The following is an 18,271-nucleotide window of genomic DNA, read 5'->3' as shown; positions in this document are numbered from 1 at the left end:
TTGAATTGGTTCTTGTGTTTAGGAGTAAGGAGATTGAAATATAGAAGATTTTCACAACGATTTATAGCGGTTCGACTTCTCAACCAAGTCTACATCCACTACCTTAGCTCCTCACCAAGGATTTTCTAACAAATTCACTAATTTGTTCTTTCTTTCTTCAAGGATAAAGATATAACCTTTACAAACTCCCTAGTTTTTCACGGGTTAAACTAGAACATTTCCTAGATTTTAACAGGATAAGCTAGAACCAAAAACCCCTTTAAAATTAAAGGAAATGTAAACAAGAAAACCTCTCTAAGATAGGTGTTTACAAAATTTAAGCTCGCAATAAAAAAAATATTTACAAGAGATAGGAAAATAAGATTGAAAACCTCTTCTCTTGTGTTTGATTACTTGGATAGGTGTTCTCTACTTTCTTCAAGTGTCCTCTGATTGTTTTTATAGCTTGAAATGAGCTTGAAGTTGTATCTAGCTGTTGGGGATTAATTTTCTTTAAAATAAGGTTATCCAGAACTAGAAGTATCGGTACTCCACTATGGGGTATCGGTACTACCTTTGTTAAATTCAAATTAACTAGTCGTTACTAGCCGTTGGAGCCTTGTGGTATCGATACTGTCTCAGGAGTATCGGTACTACGTTACACTATGGTATCGATACCCTTTCATGGTATCTGTACCATTTTTGCATTATGGAATCTGAGCCTTCTGGTAGTATCGATACTACCTTGATGGTATCGGTACTACCATTGCCTATGGTATCGATACCATAAGAACAGTATTGGTACCGTTCATATGGTATCGATACTTCAAAGAACAGTACCGGAACTACTTGTACAAATATCAATTTTTGCTCAATTCCAATTTTAAAATGGACTTTGAATTATTTTTGAAATCTTTAAAAAACTTTGAATAAATTCAATTCAAGTCCAAAAACATTTTACCTTGATTTTAACTCATTCTAAAGTATTTTCATAAAGTTTATGAAAATGATTTTATTGAAGAATTTTAGGGTATGACCTGCCCTAAAATAATTGGATGTATTTTACTGTATTTAACATCTATTGATGTTTCAGAATAAATGCTTAATTTACGTTTTGTGATATAACAACATATTGCATGTACATTGAGAGTCATAGGTGCATTTCGACATACTTTGAGTATGATGGTTATCGATCGATTTTTTTAATGCATTATTGTATTTTTGTACCAATACTTTGTGTACTTGGAGTAGTACTTTGTGTACTATGGCACTATGTGTGCAATGATGGTGTTCATAATGATCACTTGTTAATACCTTGCATAAGGTGGTTATCGATCTATTTTGTTTAATGCATTTGTTGCATTTTTTGTATTAGTACCTTTGCGTACTTTCAACACGATGCGTGCATTTATGTTATTCATAATGATTTTGTTAATTAACATTTCGATATATTTGTATAGTGTAGTTATTACTATAGTACCTATACTTTTGTTTAACACTTATGTGCAATAGATGTACCTTACATTCTCATCTGTCATACAATGGGCTATGAATGGATATTTTTTATAGACCAATTGATAAGTATGATATGCATATGAAATAATGTTTTGCAGGTTATCTGATAGAAATTTGGCTTATTAAGTCAGTTTTATGCGTTTGTATATATTTTATATGATTTAATTTGTATTTTGATCTTTGATGGATTACTTATGCTTTAAAATGTTTTACTTACTCTTCTTATTCCTCACTAAGTGTATACTTAGTGTGTGATGTTTTTCACGCGTATATAAAAGGAGCAAGTGGAGTAAGGAGCTAAGTTTTGCATCAATCATCGAAGATTACTTACCGGTATCAGTAATGACATACTACTGTTGTTTTAAATTTCTAGTTGGCATGTATACGTGTAAAAAGAGTTTGTATTGTTTTAATATGGGTTTTGACACAAGTTATAGTAGAAGTATATATATTTATAAAATTGTTTTATTTAAAGAAACCAAATTTTACTGGTTTTCAAGTAAATAAATGTTTTAAAAGACATGTGACAGCTACAACACGTGTATAGGGACACAAGTGTTACAATATTTGTCTGTGTCTTGTCAGTACTATAAATTTACATGATATATGTTCAAGTATACACAATCGAACAAGTAATAAAGTGATGTGTGAGTATTGTCACCACAGAGATTGAAGGGATCTTGAGTAAAGTTCATGAAATATTCTAAAATAACTAAGTATAGTTACTGTGGTATGAACAAGTAAGATGGAAATACTGAGACAAAATGAATTTTACACAGATGAAGTTACAATGGCAATATGGAAAGGTAGCAAATGGAAATGTTGTGACAAAATGAAATATATGCAGGTGGAATTTCAATGGTAATGAGGATGGGTGGCAGATGGAAATGTTTTGGTTAATTGAGATGTAATGGTAATGTGGCAATGAAGCAGATGGAAATGATATGACTATTCGAGATGCTTAGTGTGACCAATTAAAATGTTAAACCAAAATAGATTGAGGATTCGGGGATAAGTAAGATAACTTGACAATCTTCACATGAACAAGCTACAATGGGTATGATTGATGGGGATACTAAGGAATCTTAAGACTTACCTCTCATAATGATTCAAGCCTCTACGGTTTATTTTCTCAACAGAGTTTACTAAGAGTGTTCCTATGCTATCTCTAGTCATGGGACTTAATAGACCAAAACAACACCTCTCAGCATGAACAGTAACATAGAACCTATCAAATCAGCATTACTCCTTTTAGTTGTTGAAAGCATATCATTATCTCTAAGGTGGATTAGTTCTTAGTTAGCAGTTAAAACTCATTTCTCACGTTGAACACTAAGGATTTTTTACCTAGTTTTTGTCGAACTCTAAGCATTCTACCTAGGAAATAGCTACTCTCATATCTCTTGCAATCCTAAGTAATTAAGAACAATGAGCAAAGCAAATAGATAAAGCATAAAAAATTAAATCATTCATTAAAGCAAACACTTAATCATCCATAATAACCCACACCAAATAAGGTTTAGTTCATGGTGGGGTACAAATCATCCATGTAAATAATTTGTTCCTTACAACCCATAAAATAGAAATAAAAATGAAAGCACAAGGATAGAGGAAACTCCCAACACGTACACCACCGTAAGCTCCCTTAGGCCACTATGAACCAGCTTAGCGATGCTAGCTCCTCTCGGATGCTTAGGTCACCACCCCCTTGAGCTTTGATATGGAGGTTACCACCAAGAAGATGAAAGGGGAAAAATGGAAACTTTCAGCCCTCCTTTTCACTCTTGCCTACCTCAATTTTTCCCTCCACGAAACCTCATTTTTATGACATCATTTTATATTTATACTAGGGGAATGTCTTAGGGTTTTGTGACAAAATTCCCTGTGTACCCTAGGATTCATTCCTTTCACATGAAGGGGAAGCTAGGTTATCATGTGGTCTCAAAAATAACAGTTGGGTATGACATTCACGTGTAAACATGGACAGCTGGCAGCTCCCATAAAAATATGCATGGCAAAGTTCAGATTGAAGACAGTCATATGGGGTAAAGTTTCATCCCTCAGACTAATTGGCTTTAACATGCTATACTGGTTGAGAAATCAAGTATTATTCTATAGGGCAAGGCCCTTTGCAAAGGTGTGTGCTTGACTGTATATAATCTATACTTAACGAAGCTAGAAAGTTTTTAATCAAGCACTACTGTTTTACCATAGAATTTATTATTCAATTAAGCACATGATTCACTCTCATTTCCTTAACACTTAATTAATTAATTAATTTTTTTCACTTCTACGAGGGGAGTCAGCCTATCACAACTATCATCCCACACTCTAGATGAATTAGAGCAAACATTATATCCCCGAGCTTGTCATGCAAAGTTATCTCGTGACTACTTTCGTTCACTCGTATGCTATAGCTACCATTTATTGAAACGCGATATCCAAGCAATGCCATAGCAAAAAGGAGTGTCCCTCTACAGTTATGTCAAAGAATTTATTTGTAACTCAACATAATTCACAAACATAAGGGAGTTAAATTCAACCTTTAAGCAATCATTTATCATTTAAGTTCACTGTCAAAATTTTATGCTACGACATGGAAGAGTTCTCTCATAAAAATTTTATAAGTTTTTTAAGCATAAATAACATATAACTGTGTATTAATGAATCATAAAGAATCGAGTCCTAAGGTTTTTTCTGTCATTCACAACATTCATGCACATTCAATTATATCCATAAAGAAGTATCATTATTGGGCATCATCAACTTATTCCAACAAGCTATCGTAATTCTTACTAATGTCATGGAAAATTAATTCTGCTAACACTATCATGTAAATGACCTACTAAAAACACTATCTCCCCCAAACTTGAGGGAAGCATTTCCCTCAATACTTTAATAAAAACCAAGTTAAAATAAACTACATGTTATGCAATGCAATGCAATATACCTCGACTTTTCTAAAGTGGTGGTGCCATGGTGGTTATGCTACATCGTGGTAGCTTATTGAACGAGGTAGGGATCAGCTCTGAGTCAGAGGCTGGTTCAGTCGGTGGGGTACTCGGGCCCTCAATGGCCTTAGCAATCGATGTCTCCACATAACCAGCAGACTTCTTCAAGCATCGTCTGCTCTTGTACGGGGAAGATTGTTGCGGTATTGTTTATATGGGCATCTGGTTGGGAGGTTTCGTAGTAGAAAGTGGGCCTCTCTTGGTTGTTCTAGCTCAGTCTAAGTCTGTGGCTAGGTGACATATGTAAATATCGAGCATCTTTAGTTTATTATACTATGGAGTCGAGAAAAATTGGGAGATCATGAGCCAATTGGGGAGCATCTCCTTGAATTAGGTCTCTAGCACAACATCTCTTTGCTTAACATAAGCAAAGAGCATCTAGAGATCACCAGAAAAAGCTTCAAGTGCTCCCTTATCTGCGTGGAAGACTCGATGCAGTAGCTAACTTTGCTATGGCAATTGAATCTGCACCAGATTCCATATTTTCCTTTGGGTTGTCCTTGTTGAATCATAATAACATGGGTATCTTTGTCTTAGCGTTGCACTTTAACCCAGGTAAGATTTCATCATATTCATCCTCCATAATACCCTTCTTCCCAAGTGGGTGCAGTATCCATGGGGACTTTACCCTTGGTAAACATGCGTGGGAATCCCTTCTATCAAAAAAACTTATATTAAAATTAAAAATAAAGAAATAAAGCAAAAAAAAAAACAAATAAACAAGTACACAAGACAAAACAAAATTGTTATAGCATAAATTAAAGAGGTTTGAAGGGGTGCAAACTCCAAAACATCCTGAATTGGTATGGCATTTTTATCGCGTTCAATTGGAGCACCAGTGTAGACCAAAATGCTCCACACATAACACCTTTAGTGTAAGCCAATAGAACCCAAATTGTATGATCTTTGCAGTATTCCTCTCTCATCTTGAGTGCTCTCTATATGAAGTTTAATGGTAGTGGAAGATGATCTCTTCTCGCTCTTCTTTAATGTAACATCTTTTACTCGTTTGGGTAGTAAATTCTTTGAAGATGCAGGATCATCTCAATCACAGTAGCCACCCTCGTGAATGAACCTGCTCTTTCCCTAGCTAATCAAATTAGGAGGAAAAATGCCACTAACGATAAAATTGACAATGCCATCACATTAAAAAATTTACATGACAAATAATAATTTCTCATTAGGAGATTCCTTCTCAATTTCAAATTCATTTCTTAATTCTTTCATAATTTCTAGCCTAGAAAGATGGTCAGCCACTTGGTTTTTAATGACTTTCAAATAAGTAATGGTCTAACCTAAAGCCCTTTTATATTGAGCTAAAACATTAATCAAACTACTCTCTTGCTCAGGCTTGAGATTACCAACACTAATCATAAGAAAAGTCTCATTTCAACCCAAATAAAATTGCTCAAGGTGTGAAGGTAAGGGATTTAGTTCTAAAGTGGGTGGTTGCTCAAGTGAGGATTTGGGAGGATTAAATTCAATGAAATCCAAAGGTTTGAATTTTGTACCTGGTCCAATTATGAGCAAGCTAGACGGTTGTACCTCCAATAGAAAGTCCTCAACCTTCTATTTGTTTTCATGGTCCAATATCTTTTCATAATCGTCCAGTTGTATGGCATTGTTGTGGCAAAATTGTTATGCTTCCCTTTCTATCATTGAGTCGACATCTTGAAGTAATTGACACTCCCTAGAATCATTACCATATTTTGGAGTGTTGAAGACATTGGGGTTTACCCTATGGTCATCCACTCTTGCTAGTAAGGTATTTTTTGTGATATTATGTTTCTTGTCTTCATTGGGTTCACTCATCGAACTCTCATCCTTGTTTTCCATTGATGGTGAGCCTCTTTCAACTGAGATTTTTCATGCACCAACTCATGGTTTGGTTCTCTGAGCATCTCCCCCCCCCCCAAAAAAAAAAAACTTAGCATGTTTGTAGATCTGGGTTCCACTCCTTAAGGTGAATACACTAAATTGCTCATTGCCTTGAGCCTTAGTGTCTTGTAGCATAGTCCATGTAGCTGTTATAAAATCTTACATAATAGCCTCAATGAATTAGTATTCGATGAAGATATTACCCCTTTGTTCGAAATTATGCCACGACATATTCATTTGAAAACCTTGGGGTTCATTCATATTCTGCTGCCAAGTGGAATGACTAGCATTGGTGGCTCCTTGATTTCCCCATGAAAAATTTGGATAATGACAACATCTTAGGTTGTAGGTTTTCGAATAGGGGTTGATGTTGCTCCAATTGAAATTTCTCACATAGTTGGTAGATTCGTGGTTTTTAGAGCATTTGATCATATGATGATTGCCACGGTAAAGTACATAAGCAGAACTGGCCACCTTGACTTCCTTCACTTTGCTAGGACCTTGAAAATTCTTCAAAATATTAGTAATGGTTGACAATTTAGCTGAAATAGAGTCCTCAGATCCAACTCAAATGTCACTTGAGATTTTATCCTCGTTCCTAGCCTAGAAGAAGAGAATTGATAGGCATTATCTACTATCCTATCAAGGATATCAAATGCTTCTTCAGGTGACTTGTCTAACATAGTACCATTTGTTGCATCATCTAGTATCATCCTCGTGGTAGTATTCACTTCATGGTAGAACATATCAACTTGCGTGCAATCATGCAATCCATGGTTAGTGCACTTGCGTAGGAGTCCCTTATATCTATCCTAACACTCAAACATAGATTTATCATCAGGTTGACGAAAAGATGCTATGGCATTCCTAAGATGCTTGTTCATATTGGGAGGATTATGCCATAGATTTTTTTTGTACGTGTCTACACATGATTTTATCGAGCTGGAATGTACTCCATTAAACAGCGCCCTTAGTCGATCTCTCAATGAGTATAGAAACAACTTTAATTTCAACACATCCTCATGCACATCTTACTGTCTAAAGGAATCACACACCTCTAGAAATGCTCGAGCATGTTGCCTTCCATTCTCATGAGGTGTACCACCAAACTATCCAATCAAGTCCAACATGTCGAACATCGCCGATTTGAGCTCAAAATAGGATGCCTAAATCTCTAAAGCTATGATATCAGGTTTGAGTTCGTCCAAGATGGGAGCTAAGTAATCTCTAATAGTTTGTGGTCGAGCTACAACCCCATCATTTCGAATTATTATGGCATTTAGAACTGCTAGATCCTCCACTTGATTTTGAACTACATGAACCTCAGGTTCAAAATGAAATAATGGTTCTTTAGGTCTTTTACGGGTCATACGACAACATAACACCTGATAAAGGTAAACACAAAAACCAGTAAATATGTGAAAAAAAAAGAAATAAAACGGTGCAACAACTAAACAACATCACCAATTGCCAATCCCTAACAACGGCACCAAAAACATCTCCTCGTTTTGTGAGTACTATAAATTTCCGTGAAATATGTGCAAGTATACACAATCAAAAAAGTAATAAAGTCATGAGTAAGTATCGTATCCACAAGGATTGGAGGGATCTTGAGTAAAGTTTATGCACTATTCTAAAATAACTAAGTATAGTTAATATAGTATGAACAAGTGAGATGGAAATGCTGAGGCAAAATGAACTTTACACAGATGAAGTTGCAATGGAAATAAGGAAAGGTAGAAAATGAAAATGTTGTGAAAAAATGAAATGTATAAAGGTGGAATTTTAATGGTAATGTGGATGGGTAGCAGATGGAAATGTTTTGGTTAATTGAGATGTAATGGTAATGTGGTAATGAAGCATGTGGAAATGCTATGGCAAATTGAGATGTTTAGAATGTAACCAATTAAAATATAAAAGCAAAATAGATTGAGGATTCGGGGGTAAGTAAGATAACTTGACAATCCTCAGACAAAAAAAACTACAATGGGAATGATTGATGGGGATAATAAGGAATCCTAAGCCTTACCTCTCAAAATGATTCAAGCTTCTACAGTTTATTTGCTTGATAGAGTTTACTAAGAGTGTACCTACGCTATCTCTAGTCATGGCACCTGACAAATAAAAATACCATGGAAATACCTCTCGATGTGAATAGTAACATAGACCCTATCGAATCAACAGTACTCCTTTTAGTCGTTGAAATCATATCCTTATCTCTAAGGTGGATAAGGTCTTAGTTAGCAGCTAAAATCCATTGGTCACATTGACTTTCCTTAGTTTCTCTCGAACACTAAGGATCTTCTACCTAGTTTCTCTCGAACACTAAGCATTCTACCTAAGAAATGGTTATTCTCATAGCTCTTACAATCCTAAGTAATTAACCATAAAAACTTAAATCATTCATGAAAGAAAACAAATAAAGAAACCATAAAAACTTAAATCATTCATGAAAGAAAATACTTAATCATCCATAATAAGTCACACCAAATAAGGTTTAGTTCATGGTGGGGTACAAATCATCCATGGAAATAATTTGTTCCTTACAACCCATAAAATACAAAATAAAACTGAAAGCAAAAGGATAAAGAAAACCCCCAACACGCGCGCCACCGTGAGCTCCCTTGGGAAACCATGAACCACCTTAGAGATTCTAACTCCTCTCAAATGCTTAGCTCGCCACTCCCTTGAGCTTTGATATGGAGGTTACCACCAAGAAGATGAAAGGAAAAAATGGAAACTTTTAGCCCCCTTTTCAGTTTTGCCTACCTCAGTTTTTCCCTCCAAGAATACTTTTTTTATGGCATCATTTTCTATTTATACTAGGGGAATGTCCTAGGGTTTTGTGCCAAAATTCCCTTTGTACCCTAGGATTCATGCCCTTCACATGAAGGGGAAGCTAGGTTGTCATATGGTCCTAAAAATAACAACTGGATATGACATTCACGTGCAAACATGGACAGCTGGCAGCTCCCAAAAAAATAGCTTTGTCATTTTTGTCTTTTCTTCCATTAAATGTTGTCTAAAATGCCATAACATTTGTGTTTGTCTCGCCATCTCAATTTACTGCGAAAATTCTCCTTGCTCATCATTGACTCCATAAACATGCACATCATCAGTCAACACTACCTTCCCCGTTAAGTCGAACTATTTTCAAAATAAAATGTCACGGAAAATAGAATCCACCAAATACAATAATAGACTCTAAATATAGCCTTTTTATAGAGTTATCGATATTCGTCTGTCTTCTCCAGCTCCAAATACGACAATCCGTTTGAGGGAACCTAGTGATCAGAATTCCCAAAATCAAATTTGCCTCATCTGCATTAAATACCTCCAAAATCAAGTCCTCCCTCCAAGACTTAGTATCGGTCTCTAATAAGTCCGAAACATATTCAATCGAATCAATTGTCCTAGACTCAACATAGCAAGAGAGAGGTGTAATGGAAGCCAAAAGTCATTCCAAATAGAAATAGAATGAAAATTTCCAGCTCTATATCGTAAACCTTTATCAAGCAAACCTCGCACACACCACAAACTAAGACAAACATAGGATGGCTTGGATCCAAGCTTTGCACGTGCAAAGTGACTTGTGATATAATATTTTGCACACAATACACGACCAACCAACGATATTAGATTCGTCATTAGTCTCCACCCTTGCTTAGCTCAAAACGCAATATTGAATTTTGTCATAAATCAAAACCCCAAACCACATTCTTCCTTTAATCAGCATAACTCCTCCCACGAGCCCCAGTGGATTCCTCGGGGAGACTCATATTTTTACCACCAAAATCGAGCCACGATCGCATTCAATTCTAGACATAAACTTTGTGGTAATAAAAAACAATTCATCGCATATAGTGGTAGTGCTTGAAGAACTGAATTGATGAAATCTTCTTTACCCCTCGAAAAAGTGCCCTAGTAGACCAACTGACAACTCTACTACGAAACTTATCCTTTAAGTGAGCAAACGTCCCTTTCTTATTCCTACATACTATTGCTGAAAGGCCTAAATATCTCTCCAGAGTAGAAACAGTTGCAACTTCAAGGATACAACGATAGACATTCTGCTTCTCCTCAATAACATTCGAACTAAAGAAGAGTCCTAACTTATCAAAATTAATCTCCTGACTTAAACTCCCTCCATAAATGCCCATATCTCCTTAACTCAGGCAACCGTGCGAGCATCTACTACTCCAAAAATAAGACAATCATTAACAAACAAAAGATGAGATATCATATGTGCATACCTAATTAATTATACCCTTTTGAAAGCACCCGATAAGACAACCCGAATAAATAAAATGTATAGGCCCTCGCTACATATGAGGAACAAATATGGACTAAGAGAGTCACCCTGACGAAGACCAGGTTGAGGAACAAAATGATCTCTGACCAAACCATTCCTCACAATTGAGTAGGAGACCAAGAACGCACATAGTCTGAGATAATATATCAAAGCGGTTGCAAAACCGATCTTCTCCATGATAGCACAAAGAAAAGACCACTCAACTCGAATACACCTTAGTCATATCCAACTTTAGAGCAAAATTACCCTGCCGACCAATCTTCCTCAATTGGAAAGAGTGCAACATATCATATGAAGTGATAACATTGTCCATTATTAATCGACCCAGAACAAAAGCACTTTGAGCCTCATCAATAAATAAATGGAGGTATTTTTGCATGCGATGAACAAGCATCTTCGACCTATTTTTTTTTTAAAAAAACATTGCACGGACTAATTGAGCGAAATTGACTAAGTTTTTTAGAACATCAACTTTTGTAATAAGCACAATGTGAGTATGATTAATCTGTGCCATCTCATATTTCCCCAAAAGCAATTCAATACAGAATTTAGCTACTTCTGGTCTAATTAAATCCTATAACCTCTAAAAAATATAGTTCTGAGTTCATCCTCACCCGAATCTTTCAACGAATTTTAAAAAATGAATTATTTTGGACATATAATCCTATTGATATAATAGAAATAAACTGTGATCGACTATCTAGAGAAGTGATAGCAGGAATAGGCACTTCACCAGTAGCATGTGCTCAAAGAAATGATTGATAAGAGTAAACACTTCTTAGACTATATATTTTGAATATAGGTGCTTTTGTATCAATAAATTAAAATAAATTAATAATATATATTACACATGTTCTTTTCGATTAACTTTTAGGGTAAACTATACAATTGACCACTTAATTATTTAGCCATTTTACTTTTAGCATTGATCTTTCAATTTTTTCAATCAAACCACCTAACTATTTAATTATATCCAATCAAGCCACTTATCGTTAATATCTAATGGTAGTGGTGACGTGACAGTTAATAAAATTTGTATAATTATATATTTTATCCTCAATACTTATATATTCTATAAATTTAATCCTAATTTAAGTTTAATTCAATAAATTAATCCTTCAATCAAGATGTAACACGTGTCAACACATGAATGTTTCACCACTTGATTTGAAGATTTTTTTTAATAATTTTATTTTATTTAATTAAATAAATTTTCTGTTCAATCAAGCGATGACACCTGTCACCATTGATTGTGTAACACCCTAAACCCAATTGGGCTTAAAGTGCCACGTTGGGCTATTGAGATAACCTCTGATTTTCAAAACATGTTCATTTTCATTTCAAAACATACTATATGGTACCAAAATACATATACATGATAGTTATAAAAACTAGTTTATGAATCGGAGCTCCATGACACATAGTTTAAGACCAAAAATAATACAAACTCAGAGTTATAAATCTTAATACAATATATAGAGGTCATATGAATACACATGCCCATTAAAGAGACAGTAAAGTACTCTGGAGGAGATGTTGGAAGTCTTTTTGCGACAGTGCTCCCCAAACAACTCAAGCATATAACCTATGAACGGAAAACATCCGAACATTGAGCTTATAAAGCACAGGAGTATAATCGCTAATTTAGAGTAGCGTTATGAGTCACGTAAGTATAAACATTCTAAAGACATGATACTAAGCGGTAGGTACATGCATGATCATAATCAAATATTATCTACTAAAGCTTCAAGTATTCTTTCACTAAAGTAAGAGTCTTATGCTTCTCTTAGTCCTCTACTGAGGGCCTCACCATGAGTACACATGTATTGGATCTCTAACTACAATGACTGTAACTATTGTACATTCTCTGAATGCAATATATGACACACTATTAGTATATGTTCTCACATAGCCATTAGATACTAGGTAGCTGAGGGAACTAGATAATCACGAAGCATCGGTAAAATTATCACTAAACTGATTAATGATCTCCTGGTCTCACGTAGCCATCAAGTATATCATAGAGGGGAACAATGTAATCACGTAGCATCGATATAATTCTCATTCAACTAAAGCATTGGCTTGGTCTCAAACAGTCGTCAAGCCAAGCTCTAATGGGTATATGTTTTTCTGTGCTAATACAACTACACATGCATTTTCGAGGGCACAAGGCACTAACAATACCTCACAAGGGCAACTAAGGTAGCCTAGCTACACACTAGTGACAATGCCCCATTAGGGAAACTAAGGTAGCCCGCCACACACTAGCATAACTCGTCATAGTAAAGTAAGGTCATCCCCTCACTAGCTGTTATCTCATTCATTTTCTCATATAGGAAGTTATACAATGATTTATTAGTATGTTGTATTTTCTATTCTGTAGAGCTGTTTTATTCCGGTCATTCAACATTGGATGATGCTTTAGCCAATTTTGTCTCTAAGGAGATCTTTATGTATTTCATGATTTTATGATAATTATTGTTTCTGATATTCACTTTCTGAATTATTTGCTAGCCTGATACTTGACTCGGGTTCATTCCTTGGTAACGATACTCTAGTTGCTCTTATCACGCTTTCCCTTAATTTACCATTGAATTAGAGGGATGACTTATGCGTCATCACTTTATCGATATTCACATGATATACGCTTTCTCTATCACATTATTTGTATAATACACTACTTCACTTGCAAGCATATCCTTCATAATGATTCTTCATTTGTGATCATTCACTACGTTCACCTTTATGGGTACTTTTATAGTTATTTATCATTAAGGGCATCTAGGTAATTTATTCCACTTTGGAGTATTTGAGACAATTCATAAATTAGGACCATTTTCTAAGCTTAGTTGTACATTTTATAGCAATATATAGAAATTCATATACGACGAGTGATGTTTTGAATCTTTTGGTGTTGAAGAGTATTGGTACTATAATCACAGTATTGGCACTTATAGTATCAGCACTCACAGTATCGATACTCATAGTATCGGTACTTATAGTACAAATACTACAAGAACAATATTGATACTACAACCCAAAAACCTAGAAATAGGCTCTAGAATCACCCAAAAACCATCTAAACACTTTATTTTAACCAAAAAACAACAAACAAAGCTTAAGGGAGTCTTATAGGGTCATCTAACACCATAAAAACACAATCTTTACAAGAATAACATCATCTAGTGAATAAATCAAGCATAAACCCTAAAATACTTAAATATATAAATCTCAATAAATCATCATGATTATGAAAGCCTTATCATCAAAAAGGATTATAAATACATTACCTTGCTAAGAGAATCCTGAAATGAAGCTTCTTTAGCTAGCTATTACTCTCCACCAAGACTTAGTTGCTCAACCTCCACTTTCTCTTTAACTATAAAGAACCCAAGGCTTTGAAACATCAAAATAAGTTTGTTTAAGGTTTTGGGGATGAATTTGAAGCTTAAAAAAAAGCATAATAGATGCTCTATAACTTACCTTTAGCTGTGGCACATGAAAAGGAATTAGAAGAATGAGATGAGGGAGTTAGGAAATGAAGATAAAAAGATGAAGGAAAAAAACAAAGGCTTCTCTTTTTATTAAAAATGCTAAAATCACACTATTGGTCCCTCTTCATTTTTCTATTATGCAAAAATCCCCTAAATTCACGACCAATTAAGGTTACACTCAGCCCAACGGCTGTAATTGAAACCTCTACATAGTCCACTTACCTCTTAGGTTAAACCTAAAACTACTAATTCATAATTTGGGGTGTTACAACTCTCTCCTCCTTGAAATAAATTTTGTCATCAAAGTTTACTTGGATCAAATAACAAACAATCCTTAGGTCAAACACTTATAAGCCATAATACACCTAAACTCTTATCAAGTTTAATTCTCAAGGAATAAGTCCCCACAACATGACATGCAACTCAGAACTCAAAATCGATCCATGATTTTCTAAGGGTGTTATCTACGTTAAACCTTAAGTAATAACCTTCGAAAGGCCCAAAGCCAAAGAATCTCTTTCTTGCTTTCTAACACTGAATGCTCGAAACACTTCATAAGGATAAATACTTTTCCACAACACGTATGCAACCACTTAACCCTTTATTGGCCAACTCTACTCAATTGAGTTAATATACTGCACCACTTTATAAGTCTCTTTTACTTACTCAAACTACGAAACTCATCACTCTACATGTTGAGATCCTACAAACACTTGCCATACACAATCTTGATGTGGACTACTAAAGATATGATAATGATTCTTGACTTTTTACATATCAGTCTAAAATGTCTCAACTGCGTAACTCTGATTCAATATTCATCTATGCTAATCGATTGATTCTCATTTTCCTTGCAGTTTACATAGATATTACTCACAATGTCGTGCATATAAGGTAATCACAGTTGAAAATTCTTACTTACTTAGCGAAACTAGCAATGTATAGTTCTCCTAGAGAGCATACATTACAAAATAGAGATCTACCTCAGTACTTAGGGTGAGATCTGAAACTACATCATCGAAAACGTACACCCTTCTAACTTACTCTTTGTGAATACTTGGGGCCTCTAAACCTAGTTAACAACTGAAGTGTCTTGGCACTAGCTGATGTGTATCTTGATATTTCTAGCAACCAAGACGATTATCATACTAGATAAAGTAAATTGGGTATTCTTAACACTCTTATGGACATTTATACCTCCAAACCTGAACTTGGGATTACTAAATCTCTATAGGGCTGGTTACATGAGCCCTTAACTAAAAATGCAAAAATATCCTTATAGAATCATATCTAATTTAACAACCCATAAGGATGCACCACTAGGGAACACACAAGTGTGGTGGATTCTACTGCTAAACAATTTCTTAGAGTTAATTTTTAACTTAATAAGGAACGTTCACTTATTCTCATGAGGTTTTCATGCATCTCTAGTCTTTTAACTTCAAGATCTAAGTAGCAGTTCTACTAAAAACTTCCCTTAGACCGGATAATAAGTCTGACTCAAGTCCTCGATGAATATCTAATGTAAACCTTGTGTATTCTCCTAAGGCCTACCAACTAGGCACTTGGATCCTCACGCTAGCATCCTCTACATGAATATTTTTTCCAACTTAGTTCACTTGACATCATAAAAGAATACACGTATTTATGTCTATTGGAGCAACATTAAAAAATTAAGATAGCTGAAAACAATTATGACATCTCATCTACAATATCAACGTCTTGTCCCTTCTTTACTGTGATCTGATAAGTTGGATCATACACAGTCAAATCCAGAATAGGTTGATCTCCTCCTTTACTCTCATGCATGAGCATAGAACTGACACATCTCTAGGTAGGCTCTCTACCATGTTGAGCTATCGAGATCGTTCTGTCAGGTCGAGCTGAGATATTATCATCCTCACTAGGGTAATCCCTCACTATATGCTCCAAAGCCCTGCATCTATAGCACTTCCTAGAAAGTTTAAAGCACTTTCCTCGATGATTTTTACTACAATACTCGTACTCTAGATATCTCAATACTCTAGAAAAGCCTCTAGAGCTCGTCACGGATGGCAGAGTTGACGTTCTCGTATGAGACCCTACCTCTAACCCCTGACTAGACTATAGTGATAAAGCTGACATCACTCTCTTTTGCTCACATAGTTCTCTAGGCATTTCTATTATCGATTACGATAAGCCTATTGGTACAAAAATCCTAATACTTGGGGCACCTGACTCACTCAACAAACTCTTCCTCATACTTTATGCCCTCTCTACGGCATTTGCATATCGTGTCAACTTTGAAAATATATTCGGTCGGTCTACCTCTAACTAAACATGGATATCAATATGAAGTCCCTAGAGAAACCTCTTGCACCTCAAGAACTCATTCGTAACCAGTTCTAGAGCATAAAGACTCAACCAAAGAAAATCTCACTCGTACTCATATATTAAACAAATATATTAATTGATCCTCTTGAACCATCTGGGAGAACTTCATTCTCAACCCATCCATGTGAACCTAACTAATGTACTTATCTCTAAACACATTTAAGAAATAATCCTACTTAGGCACATCTGGATATAGAGTCATTTCAATAGTCTTTTACAAGTCGATAACATCACCTTTGAGCAAAGCAATGATGCACTCTAACTTACCCTTTAGGCTAAGGTAAAGTTGCCTCAAAGTCCTTATGGTCTTTCTCAACTACTGATCGGTCAAAATCGGATCATCATCACTTGAACCATAGAGATGAATTGTCTTGTACCTCCTGAGTCTCTATACTATGAACTTTATCTATGTTAAAGTAGTATGGGTGGTTGACTGAACAGTCTGCGCTCTAGGAACATCATTTATAATCACTCTAGGATTGGAAGTCAAACCTCTAAAGAAGATCATCTCTGCGAATCCCGCACCTAACGGGACTCCAACATCCAACATTATCATGATGGGAAGAACGAATCTCCATCATATCCTCAAGGTTATGCTCAAAATTTTTGGCAATCGTAAATTTCTACAAACAAACAAATAAAAGAACCATCATCATGACTTCATACTTATATGAGCACTTTCAGTACATAGGGGCATATATTCACTGATACCTTACTATAACTGATCACTTGGTCCTAGGACTGACTCAACCTGACACTCTGATACCACTAAATGTAACACTCTAAACTTGATTGGGCTTAAAGTACCACATTGGGCTACCAAGACAAACCCTGATTTTTAAAATCTATTATTTTTATTTCAAAACATACTATGTGGTACCAAAATAGACATACATGACAATTATAAAAACACTTTTATAAACCAGAGCTCCATGACGCATAGTTTAAAACCAAAATAATGCAAACTCAGAGTTATAAATTTGAATAAAATCAATAGGGGTACTATGAATACACATGCCCACAAAAGCTACAATATAATACTCTGAATAAGATATTGGAAGTCTTGTTGCGATAGTGTTCTATGAACAGCTCAAGCTAATAACCTACGAACAGGAAACATCCGAACTCTAAGCTTATAAAGCCCAACAGTATAATCATTAATCTAGAGTAGCATTATGAGTCACATTAACACAAGCATACTAAAGACATGTTACTAAATAGACTTGCATGATCATAATCAAGTATTATTTACTTAAGGTTCAATTATTTTGTCACTAAAGTAAGAGTTTCATGCATTCTTTAGTCCTCTGCTAAGGGTCTCGCCATGAGTACACCTCTATGGGTCTCTAACCATAATGACAGTAACTTCTATGCATTCTTTAAATGCAACTTATGACATGCTGCTAGTATATGGTCTTATATAGCCATCATATACTAGTTAGCTGACCGATAATCACATAGCATCAGTAAAATTACCACTAGATTAATTCATGATCTTCTAGTCTCACGTAGCAATCAAGTAGATCACAAAGGGGAACCCGATGATCACATAGCATCGATATAATTCTTATTCAACTAAAGCATTAGCTCAATCTCATATAGCCATCAAGACAAGCTCTAAGGGTACTTATTGTACCATGCTAATACAACAACACATTCATAATGAGGGAGCAAGGCCACAAAACTTTGACAATATCCCATGAGGGTAA

Source organism: Hibiscus syriacus, unplaced genomic scaffold, assembly GCF_006381635.1.
Source record: "Hibiscus syriacus cultivar Baekdansim isolate YM2019G1 unplaced genomic scaffold, ASM638163v2 tig00111095_pilon, whole genome shotgun sequence".
Lineage (NCBI taxonomy): Eukaryota > Viridiplantae > Streptophyta > Magnoliopsida > Malvales > Malvaceae > Hibiscus > Hibiscus syriacus.
Note: the sequence above shows the minus strand (reverse complement) of the source record.